General features: G+C 40.8%; 1 protein-coding gene across 6 annotated transcripts in view; it reads left to right on the plus strand.

Annotated features, from left to right (window-relative positions):
• The window catches only part of LOC140726502 (E3 ubiquitin-protein ligase MARCHF1-like), a 510,551-nt gene that overhangs the window by 275,460 nt on the left and 222,092 nt on the right, over positions 1-12,999 (plus strand). The gene's annotated exons all lie outside the window — the stretch shown is intronic.

Below are 12,999 nucleotides of genomic sequence, written 5' to 3' on the forward strand. Positions count from 1 at the left end.
TCTCACTTCAGCCCACCTCACCTGGTTTCACCAATCACCTGCCAGCTTGTATTCCTTCCCTCCCCCTCCCACCCAAAAAACCTTCTGGTTTCTTACCACTTCCTTTCCAGTCCCGATGAAGGATCTTGATCCAAAACATTGATCCATAGATGCTGCCGGACCTGCTGAGTTTCTCCAGCATTGTGTGTGTTGCTCTGGATTTCCAGCTTCTGCAGAACCTCTTGTGTTAATTAAAAAAAAACAGCTTTCACTCCACGGTCTCTGTCCACACTTCGCACTGCCTCACTAAAGCAGCCTACATAACCAAATAAAAGCCCCTATTCCAAGCATTCTCTCCTCCCCACCCCTCCCCCCACCTCATCGGGCAGAAAATGCAAACACCCATAAGTATGTACCACCAGATTCAAGGATTGCATTAATCCTGCTGTCGTCAGACTATTCAGGTTTATTATCACCTGCATGTGTTGTGAAATCTGTTAACTTAGTGGCAGCAGTTCAATACAATACATAATATAGAAGAAAATAATCAATCAATAAATTACAGAATAAAAAAGTGAGGTAGTGTCCAAGGGTTCAATGTCCATTTTGGAATCGGATGGCAGAGGGGAAGAAGCTGTTCCTGAATTGCTGAGTGTGTGCCTTCAGGCTTCTGTACCTCCTACCTGATGGTAACAATGAGAAGGGGGCATGTCCTGAATGTTGGGGGTCCTTAATAATGAAAGCTGCCTATCTGAGACACTGCTCCTTGAAGATGACCTGGGTACTTTTCAGGATGATACCCAAGAAGGAGACGGCTCAATAGAATGGACCTCCTATACAAAAATATGAACCCTAGACTTTGCAATCTAACTTGTTGTGGCCTTGCATATACTTCTCAGCCGTTCCACTGTAACAGTACTACTTCAATCTGCATTCTGTTATTACTTTTCCCTTGTAACACCTCAGTGCACTGTTGTAATGACATGATCTGTGTGGATGGCATGCAAAACTATTTTTCACTGTACTTTGGTACATAAGACAATATAAACCATTTGTCAATTGGATCTTTCAAACAGGAGCCAAATAGAATTACCTGTGGGGAGCCCGCTGCAGGCAGCTCCTAGCAACTTGGATGAAGCAGCCTAACAGTTCACCACTGTGGTAATTCAAAGGGCTGCAGCAGTGAAGTGCCTGATGGTGTATTCCACCGCCCCCCCCCCCCCCCTCCACTCAGCACAGCCTGCATTCACTATAAAGCAATATATCTGGATATAAAAATATACTTCAGTCCAATAGCTTCCTGAAAACTGTGCAGAGAAGAAATGTTGTGAGCAGTTTTCCTGCATGGAAAATACTGAACTGGAGCCTTGAAATCAGAAATGTTGCTTTGTCCCAGAGGTTGTGGGACTCACTAAGTTATTATCCTGAAGAGGAAGCTGGGATTGAACCCTCCACAGTTAGCACTTGTGAATCAGTGAGAGTGAATCTTATTTAACTGAGGCTTGTCAATGGCTGAACAGCTTTATGATAAAACTAGCAGATGACCTTCCTGGGGTAACGTCCCTGAGATATAGTGACGTTCCTCATTTATAGTAAAAAAAATTCAAACAAGTACTTAGAAAGAAGTGGCACAATCACAAGATAAGTAAAATTGTGGGTAGAATTATGAAACTCAAGGGTAAAAATACCCTGATGGGGAATTACATACAATGTCCAAACAGTAGCCAGGATGTGAGGTATGGATTTCGACAGGAAACAGAAAACACATGTAAAAAGGACAATGTTCCAATGATCATGGGGGATTTCAATATGCAGCTAAATCGGGGAATTTCAAGTTGGCGCTGAATCCCAAGGGAAGGAATTTGAAGAATGCCTACAAGATGGCTTTTTGGAACAACTTGTGGTTAAGCCCACAACGGAAAAGGCAGTCCTGAATTGGGTGCTATGTAATTTGATTAGAGAGCTTAAGGTAAAGGAACCCTGAGGAGAAAGTGAGTGAAGTCGCTGTAACTAAGGAGAAGGTGCTTGGGAGACTGAAAGGTCTGAAGGCAGGTAAGTCACCTGGAGAATCCAGATTACAATTCAGGGTTCTGAAATAAGTGTCTGTAGAGATTCTGGAGGCATTAATATGATCACTAGGATCTGGAATGTTTCCAAAGGACTGGAAAATCACTAATGTCACTTCACTCTTTAAAAAAGGAGGGGATTAAAAGATAGGAAATTATAGGCCAGTTAGCCTGACTCCAGAGTCAGGAAGATGTTGGAAACAATTATTAAGGGTAAGGTTTCAGGATACTTGGAGGCATTATTTCCTTAAATGGAAATCTTGCCTGACAAATCTTTTGGAATCCTTTGATAAAATAACAGGCAAGATAGACAAAGGAGACTCAGTGGACATTGCTTACTTGGATTTTCAGAAGGCCTTTGCAAGGGTGCCACACATGAGACTTCTGAACAGGTTAAAAGCCCATGGTATTACAGGAATGATACAAAATGGACAGAAGATCAGCTAACTGGCAGGAGGCAAAGAGTGAAAATAAAGGGGACCTTTTCTTGTTGGCTGCTGGTGACTACTGGTGTTCCACAGTGATAGGTTTTGAGACTGCTTTGTTTCACATTATATGTCCATTCTCCAGCAACGTATCACCTGCAGCACCTGTGGTCCCAACACACCTGACCACTATTATACTATTTTAGGAATGCCTACAGTTCGATCCCTAGACTGCACTTTAGGATATCTGATCATCTGGCTGTCCTCCTCATACCTCCATACAGGCAGAGGCTACAGAGCAAGGCTCCAGAGAAAAGGAGAACAAAGAGGTGGCCACAGGAGGCAGAGAAGCAACTATTGGATTGCTTCAAGTTGGTAGACTGGCCCATGTTCAAGAACTTATCAGAGGATCTGAAAAACTACACCATGGTTATCATGGACTTCATGAAGACAGTTGCAGACAAGAGTGTCCCCACAAAATCATTTCCCCAACAAGAACCTCTGGATGAACCAAGAGATCTGCAATCTGCTGAGGGCCAAATCAGTGGTGTTCTGGTCTGGTGACCAAGTAAAATAAAGAGGTCCTGCTATGACCTCTGGAAAGCCATTTCACATATGAAGTGGCAAATCTGAATCACTGAAGGGTGCTTAACAGCTATGGCTATCAGCTCCTACAAAGTGAAAACAAGCAACATAGGTGACAACAAGGTTTCACTCCCAGATGAGCTTAATGCCTTTTATGCTCATTGTGACTGTCAAAATATAGAGGCACCTTCACAAACCTCCACAGCCCCTGATGACTCTGTGATTTCAGTCTCTGAGGCTGTGTGAAAGCATCGATCAGGAGGGCGAACCCACAGGAATTATCTGACCTAGTCGGGGTATCTGGCCAAATACTGAAGACTTGTGCTATTCTACTGGATAGAATGTTCCCTGATATCTTTAACTTCTTGCTTCAGCAGTTTGAGGTACCCACCTGCTTTGAGCAGGCTTGAATTATACTAGTGCCTAAGAGAAACATGACAAAGTGCCTCAATGACTATCGTCCAATAGCACTTGCATCCGCAGTAATGAAGTGCTGGGAGGTTGGTGATGAAGCATATCAATTCCTGTCAAGAGAGACTTGGATCCAGTCCAAATTGCCTATCGTCACAGCAGGTCAACATCAGATGCCGTTCTGCTCTGGAATGTATGGACAGTGAAGATGCATACATTAGGATGCTCCTTATTGACTGCAGCTCTGCATTCAATAGTAACAGCCTCTTAAAGCTAATCAATAAGCTTCAAGACCTTGGCCGCAATACCTCCTTGTGCAACTGGATACTCAAATTCCTCACTTGCAGACCCCAATCATTTTGGATTGGCAACATCTCTGCCACAATCACCATCAGCACAGATACACTACAAAGCTGTGTGCTTAGCCCCCTGATCTACTCACTTCACACTTATGGCTGTGAGGGTAAGTACAGATCCTATGCCATATTTAAGTTTGCTGACAACACCACTGTCATAGGCCGAATCAACCGTGGTGATGAATCAGCATATAGGAGAGAGGTTGAGGATCTCCTGAATAGTACCAAAGTGTCCACTCACACAATGTCAGAAAAACAGTATTGACTACAGGAAGTGGAAACTGGAGGTCCATGATTCAACTTTCATCAGGGAATCAGAGGTGGCGAGATCTAGGAACTTTAAATTCCTCAGCATTATCATTTCAGATGATCTGTCCTCAGTTCAGCTTGACAGTCCAACAGCACCTCTACCTTCTTAGAAGTTTGTACAGATTCAGCATGTCATCTAAATCTCTGATAAACTTCTATAAACGCATGGTGGAGAGTATACATCACAGCTTGGTATGGGAACACCAATGCACTTGAATAAAAATAACTACAAAAAATAGTGGATATGGCCCATTTCATCACAGCTAAAGCCCTCCCCACCATTGAGCATGTTTACAAGGAGCACTGTCACAGGAAAGAAGCATCCATCATCAAGGACCGTGAACATCCAGTGCATGCTTTCTTCAGGAAGGAGCAACTGGAGCCTGAAGTTCCACACCACCAGGTTCAGGAAGTTATTACACCTCAGCCATCAGGCTCCTGAGCAGAGTGGTAACTTCACCTACCCCAACACTGAACGGATTATGCAACCAATGGACTCACTTTGAAACTCGTATTCTTGATACCTATTGCTTATGTAACCCTCAGGTTCTGTCAGCTGCATAAGTCTAGGGAAGACAAACCCTAGCCCCACCAAACATATGAGATTGAGGTGTAAAACCTCCTGTTTGGATGGATGCTACTCCCTGTTACAAATCAGTACCACAAAATAACAGACAGTACACCATATGCAATTAAACAATTTAGCATTATAATTCTTAATTTGACTAAAGAGTTAGTAAAGTTAAACAAAGAAAAGGGGCCATTTTAATGAAACAGTCTAACGTGCACAAGGTGGAGCTCACAGATTTCCTTCCGCTGGTCCTCCATTGATTTCCCCGGGCTTCATCAACTCCAGGCCCCACTCCAAATCCACTCCTTTCTAGTGTCTACGACCTCTCCTTCCAAGCATCTTCTCTCTCCATCTTCCAATGAACAAGAGACCCAGATTACCTCAATCTCAGGCACACAACAAGAGAAAACACTCCCTTCACTGGATGGCCCACATTTCAAAGCCCCCCGATATCTCTCGCCATAACCCAAACACTGCTGCTAGAGAAAAACTATTACATTAGCAGTGCTTCGACAGAAAGGCCATTACATTAGCAGTGAAACCTTTCCCAGGGTGTTAGAACTTTACTAACCCTTTATATTTTTATTATTTGTCAGCTCAAGCTGGTAAAGCCTGAGGTACGGGCATAGTCAAGCACCCATTTCTTAATTGCTAGGAACGTTTGGACTATTCTACTATATCAACTCTGAGCCAGGCATTGATGCTTCCTTGTCAACATCTAGTCTGATCACATCATGGGGATGTCCTCCATGGAAGGTCATGCTCTTCCATTGGTTAACTTTCTCTTCTGTAATGATATTTTCTTCCTTTTTTGTGTTGTGGTTTCATTTTTATTTAGAGGTGTGTACAGTACTTCTTATCAAAATTGCGTATACTTGCATGGAGGACTTAGAGAGTCACCCTGGAAAATGCCTTAGTTTATTTTGATAATGGTGGCTGTTCATTCTTGATTGTTAATAGACAGTGTGATTGTATTACATTAATGATTCATCAGAAGTTGTCAGAATTTCACGTATTGGGTGTAGTTTATATATATATATATATATATAGAGAGAGAGAGAGAGAGAGAGAGAGAGAGAGGGAGGGAGGGAGGGAGAGAGAGAGAGAGAGAGAGAGAGAGAGATTATATTCACCATGTGTGTGGGACAGAATCAAATGCTTTTTGGTAGTCAATATAACAACGTGAAAGATTTCTGCTTTTCCTCAGGGCTTGATTTAGAATTATGAAACCTATTATCAGTTGTTCTTTACACCCTTTCATGCCCTTACGGCATCCATTCTGCTCTGCTGCAAATATATTGTGGTTATCTACTTGAGTGGTGATAAGTTGTGACATGCATGATTTTACAAGTTTATATATAGTTTGTAATTAAGTAATAGGGCATTATTTTGATGGGTCATTTGTGATTTATCCTTTAGGTAAGAGATATGTTTTACCTTCTGTCAAAAATTTTGACACCTTTTCATGATTTTTAAGAATTTTTTTGATTTGTATTGATATGCAAATGAAGACAAGTACGTTTTTATACCAATAATTATGAATATTATCAGTGCCAGTACCTTTCCAGTTGTGGGTAATTGTATAACCATTTTTAGCATATTGATTGTAACTTTAGGTTACATGCCTTCAATTGTGTGCGTGCGCTCTTTTTCCTCCCTAAACAACTTGCTCGTTGATTGGGTGTCACCCCGTTTGACCAGATATTAGACCAAAAGTTCATTATCTCTGTGTTTGTTGATAACTCTTTGCTAGGGTTGGTGACATTTTGGTATGTCAAATTTAATTTCAATGTCCTGTATAACTTTTTTCTTTGTTCCTGAACTGATAATTGTTTTCTTCATCTGGCACATTTCATGTATCTATTTAGTCTGGCTTTGTATACACCAAACTTTTGTTTTAGTGTATCAAGAAATTCTACAATACTTTTGTTGGGTTGATCATATCTTATGGACCTTTTATTTCTTTAGCTTTTCTCTTCACTTTCTTGCTCAAGTTATCCATTTCATACCCCATTAGGTGGGTTTTTTCTGCTCTTAAGGTTTCAATTTTGTTTCTTAATCTCTTCTGCCATTTTGGTATTCTCATTTCATTACTCACTGTGGGTTTCTATTAATGAATGCCTCTATTTTGGAGCTATTAGACTGCATTGTTTTTAATACTACACAGTTTGTTACTGTGTGTAGCTCTTCAAATGTTTCAAGTTTTCCTAAATATTGTGATGATATAATATTGTTAGGAGTATTAACAACTTCTGCAAATTTTGATGATATATTTTGTTTTGGTATGTAGGGTCTTTTTGTTAGGTCAGTGCCCATGTATTCTGTTAGTGTGATGTTAAATGTTAGGATAACTTTGTAAGCTCAGCTTCATTATCATCATTCTGCAGAGACTGTTACATGAGCGTGGCAGTGAACAAACCCAAGTGCAGAACATGGGTGTGGAGACAGAGTCGGGAGGTGTTATTGACGTAGCGAGCATGGAATTGGTATCCAGGAGCGATGCTAGACTTAGAACTGGCAGTCCTAAGAAATATGAAATGAGTTTCCTCACACCAGAGTCAACCAACAAACTAGCAGCTCCTTGTTGTGATCACAGGGTCTTTATCCTGCATTTTCTGATGGAAAGCAGGTGTGTGTAGTTAGTGGAACCTGGGAATGATTGGAAACTAAGCGAGGGGATTGAGGTCCAATTCCTGAGGTAAATAGCAAAGGTGGGGGATTGCCAGAAGGGACCGTGGCAGAGGCTTTGTATCAGTGTTGTTGTTATTATCATCAGGTTATGGAGCAGTTGTTGAAGCAGTTCTATTTTTGTCAGTACTTCAGGGGGTGGCATCCTCAGTATTTTCTTGTATACCATTATTGTGGTCTTTAATTGGCTTCTTTCTAACTGTTGTACAACTTCAGGTTCTGTTTGGTTTAGCATGTCTACAGGGATGAAGTTATTTTTTACTATCCCTCTACATTGATCTGCTATTCATTTGCATTTACCTGCATGAAGGAATATTGTGCTATAAACTACTGATGGTGTTTGTCTCTGTATGCTGTCAAGTCCATCTCAAGTTCCATTACTCAATAATATACACACATTATGAATGTGTTGACTTCTAATGACCATTCATGTATATCTTAACTATTTGAGTGGTCTCAGTTATAAGTGGACTGCTGCCTTGAGAAACACCCACAGCAACTGCAGCCCGTGATGTTGATGAACTACTTAAAGTTTTGGCTGTATGTGTTTCGAGTTTTCCGGTACCTGCCCACCTACTCTGCAATGTACCACTTGTGGTTCGCTTACTGTCATGCCCAATGCAAGCTCCAGACATGCCCTGGTGATCCCCAGGCACCAGTCATATCAGTCTATTCCATTTCCATTTCTAAAGTGAAAGTGTTGTCTATTGTGCCTACAGCAGGATTTTGGTTTCAGCTGCCCTGCGATGGAGAACAGACACTGACCATAGTACTGCCCAATCTGGGTACTGACATGCCTAGATTTATTTCTGGGTTTTTTTTTCCCACTTATCTTGTATATCTGCAGAGCTCTCCCCAATCCACCACCTAGGAATGCACCTAGTGGGAGACAGAATAAATACCCCTCATGGGTTATTATTGTTGTTGTTATCTTTTTATTTTTTTCTCAGCTCAAGCTGGTAAAACCTGAGGTACAGGCATAGCCAAGCACACACATTTCTCAATTGCTAGGAACTTTGGGACTATTCTGGTGTTGTTTAGTATTGTGGCTTTATGGAGATTTACCTACATATTGCTGTGTAGGCCTAATTGGTTAATGCTATTGTGTATTGACTTTGGGATAATGCCGGTGGTAGACATTACTCCAATTTCCTCTTTTAATTCTACCTAATGCTGGTATTTTTCACTTATTGATTTCTGTATGTTATATGTGTCTGGAATGGCTATATCTATTAAATAAGTTGTGATTAGTATTATTATTTTGTATTAGCACAGTTTGTTTTCTCTTGCTCTTTGGTTGTTTGTCCATCTCTGTCATGTGCAATTTTTTTATTGATTCTTTTATGTTTCTTTCTATTACCATTATGCCTGCAAGAAAATTAATCTCACGGTAATATATGGTGACATATACGTACTTTGAAAATAAATTTATTTTGAACTTCGAACTTTGATTTGGATTTATGTATTTGTGGCCAAGTTTGCAGACAATACAAAGGTAGGTGGAGGGGCAAATAGCGTTGAGGAAGCAGGGAGCTGATAGAAGGACTTTGACATCCATAGAATGGGCAACAAAATGGCAGATGGAATATAGTGTAGGGAAGTGAATGGTCATACACTTTGGTAGAAGGAATAAAAGGGTAGACTATTCTCTGACTGTTGTGGCACATCCGGCAGCAACCTTGCTGTTTCTTTAGACTTCTTGTCTGTTTTATTTTTACAAGGCTGACTTGCTCTAGCACTCATTCCATTCATGCAAGGTTGAACATTAAACTATTAATGCTCAACCTAGCATGAATGGAATGAATGCAAGGTGCCGACGGATTTGAACCCAGACCACTTGCCTCGAAGTCCAATGCGGATGCAACTACACCACCAGACGGCACTATTTTCTAAATAGGGAGAAAATTCAGAAATCAAATTGCAAAGGGATTTGGGAGTCCTTGTGCAGGATTCCCAAGGTTAACTTGCAGGTTGAGCCGGTGATAAGGAATCAAATGCAATGTTAGCATTCATTTCTAAAGGATTAGAATATAAGAGTAAGGATGTGATGCTGAGGCTTTATAAGGCATTGGTCAGTCCACATATGGACTGTGAAGTTTTATCTTCCAACCTCCCTCCCAAAACTGTCTGGTGTGAATAACCCTTGCCAAATTCAGTTAAGCTCCTCACCATAAATAAGCTAGAACTTTATTGTATTGATACACAAGGACTGGCTATTTAAAACTGAGGTATATAGAAATTCCTGCAGAGTGTGGTGTTTCTTTATAATTCTCTGCCCCAAGAACCTTAGAGCTAATTCATAAGAAGTAGAGTAGATAGATTTTTGAACGATCTGAGAATTGAGAGCTAAAGGTTTGGGCGCAGGAGAAGAGTTGAGGCTTGACATTGATCAGCCATGATGATATAAGTGGAAGGGCAGATTTGAGGGACCCCTCCAATTAATGTGATCATGGTGCTATCCTTTTGTCCTTGTGTTTATGTATACTCCTTGCTTTCAGACAGGTAGGCTTGAGATTCCTTCTTGTGAAATATGGGGTATACAATGATGTTTTTTTTATTATTATTTTCTGATGAGTCAATTGGACATATACACTTCACCAGCAGATATACTGGGGTTGTCCATTATGCCTGGTGCTCCTGATGTGGCTTCCTCTACATTGGTGAGACCTATCGTAAATTAGGAGACTGCTTTGTCGAGCCCCTCCACTCTGTCCGCCACAAGTGGGACTTCCCGGTGGCCAAACATTTTAATTCCCATTCCCACTTTGACGTGTCAGTCCATGGCCTCCTCTTATGCCAAGATAAGGCCAGCATCAGGGTGGAGGAGCAACACTTTATATTCCATCTGAGTACCCTTTAACCTGATGGTATGAATATTGATTTCTCCTTCTGGTAAACAACTTTCCCCCTCCCTTCCTCAGTTCTCCACTCTGACCACTCTGACCTCTTACCTCTTCTCACCTGCCTATTACTTTCCAGCCCTTGACCTTTCCTACCCACCTGGCTTCACCTATCACATTCCAACTAGCCTCCTTCCCCTTCCCCCACCTTTTTATTCTTCTATTTCCAGCATCGGCAGACTTTCTCATGTTCTGTCAATAGGTCATGTTCTGTCACCAGAGGCATGTGACACAGTTGCCATGGCTGCTTGGAATCTGACTTTTGGTTTGTCAGATAACTTCTCCCTTACTTGTCTTCATCTTAAGTACCATGAATGGCGGTGTTTTTAGGCATGATCTCCAAATAATATTTTTTCTGAGGAAATTCGCACAGTTTCTCAGATCACTAAATTTTGCAGGTAAAAGGTAAATCTAGGGAAGAATCAGGGCGTCTGCAGCATGGAGGAAGGAAAAAGCCAGCATTAGATACCTAGCATTGGAATCACCAGAGAAAAGGAGTGTTAGATGTTGCGTGCATCACCCAAGTGATTGTGTGTCTCGTGGCAGATTTAGATGGGGTGAGTGACCACATACAATGGCTTGCAAAAGTTTGGGCACCCCTGGTCAAAATTTCTGTTACTGTGAATGGCTAAGTAAGTAAAAGATGACCTGATTTCCAAAAGGTGTAAAGTTAAAGATGACACATTTCTTTAATATTTTTAGCAAGATTACTTTTTTATTTCCATCTTTTACAGTTTCAGAATAACAAAAAAGGTAAAGGGCCCGAAGCAAAAGTTTGGGCACCCTGCATGGTCAGTACTTAGTAACACCCCCTTTAGCAAGTATCACAGCTTGTAAACGCTTTCTGTAGCCAACTAAGTGTCTTTTAATTCTTGTTTGGGGTACTTTTGCCCATTCTCCCTTGCAAAAGGCTTCTAGTTCTGTGAGATACATCTTTAACTTTATGACTTTTGGAAATCAGTTCTTCTACTCAATTAATTATCCACAGTAACAGAAATTTTGACCAGGGGTGCCCAAACTTTTGCATGCCACTGTAGTTATGCATCTTGCCTTTATACTTACCTCATTTTTGCTGTGGACTCCATCTGATGAATGCTTTTCTTTTTTTGGATTTGGGCCTAATGATTTTGTAGCATTTAATTACCGTCATGTAATGGCTTTTGTTATTTTCACTTAAAAATAATTGCGTCATAAAATTTCAAGTCCGCAGCATGTAAGGTACAGGAAGAGATTTTATGATGGTATAACACTTGTCATGCAAATGTGAAATGGGAGCAATGAAAGCTAATTTTGCCACCCATTATCCAGGATCACAGAAAGTTAACACAAGCATGAGTGCCCAAAAATTCCTTTGTGTTATGATATTTATTACAGTGTAATAAACTGAAATTCAATCTTTCCAAATCAAAATATTTTGACAACCAATGCTGTATCTGAGGCACCTAGAATGATACCTCTTTCTCTGCAATGTGCCTTTCTGAGCTTTCAAGAAGAATTTGAACCCTATTTTCCCAGGAATGATCAGCAAGAGACACTGTCAGGGCCTTGAAGTCTCCACATTGCAGTGCCAAACTGGAATGGTCCTAGGTCAGGGTCTCAGTGAGTCCCATGCTTTGTCACAACTCAAATTGTATGGCACCAACATCTCCTCGCCCCTTTAGCTTCCTGATTTCTATTTGTTATGCTTTGTAATTTCAAAACATTACATTAATTCAAAGGAAACACGGGTGTCAGGGAATATGGATGGATTACTTTAAGCTAGGTATGCACCTATCACCTGGTAATGTGATGATATATGCAATTAATGTATTTTTAATTATAACCTGTAATGAATTATTTAAACAAACACAAACTGCTTTATCAGCCTACGTATACACAGAATTGCTCAAATATTATTGAAATACTAGATGCACAACACTCCTCTCTGCTTAGCTACAAACTCCAACTCAATAAAGAATGCATCTCAACCATATGCACAGTATACTATATAATACAATTACTATATACAGACATCCACAGCATAGTAAGTTTTTAAATTGTCCCACTCAGGTCTAAAGATGTAACTGCTGTGGCAGATTTCTTACTCTTGTGGGATAATGTCTTTCCTCACAAGGGGGAGGCTTGGCTGGTGAGGCATGTGGCTGTGAACGGTCTCAGGTTGTGGCGCATCCTCCATGGTGGTTGTAAAAGTTGACTCTGAGACTGCAGGAAGTGGTTCTGACAGCTCTGGATAACTTTCTTCTCCTTTTCTTTCTCTGGATCTACTTCAGTCCCTTTCTTTTTCTTTCTCACATTCCTTCTCTCTTTCACACCTTTCTCTTTCATGTTCACATTCTTTTTCTCCATCTCTTCTTTTCCTTTTCTTTGTCTAGTTTGTCCATCTTGATCTTTAGAAGGTGCATTTAGCTCACTGGAGTATTATCTTCTTATTGCTCCCTTTATGATCTGATCTGATCTCCCCTCTTAGTTTCCGATTCCACAACGTCATTTGACGAATCCTCTGCTTTTGTATCTCCCTTGACTCTATTCTTTCTGGCCTTCCATTCATCCAGCTGGGCCTTGGCCTTTGCATCTACTTTTAAAAGCGGTTTTTGTCTCCCACTTGATGTTCATGTAATAATCTTGATGCACGCAGTAGATTCTCATTCTTTATACTCACAAAAGCCAAATGCTTGCAAATTTCCTGAAGCTCCTTGACCTCTTCCAACT

The sequence above is a fragment of the Hemitrygon akajei genome, chromosome 4 (assembly GCF_048418815.1).
Source record: "Hemitrygon akajei chromosome 4, sHemAka1.3, whole genome shotgun sequence".
NCBI lineage: Eukaryota > Metazoa > Chordata > Chondrichthyes > Myliobatiformes > Dasyatidae > Hemitrygon > Hemitrygon akajei.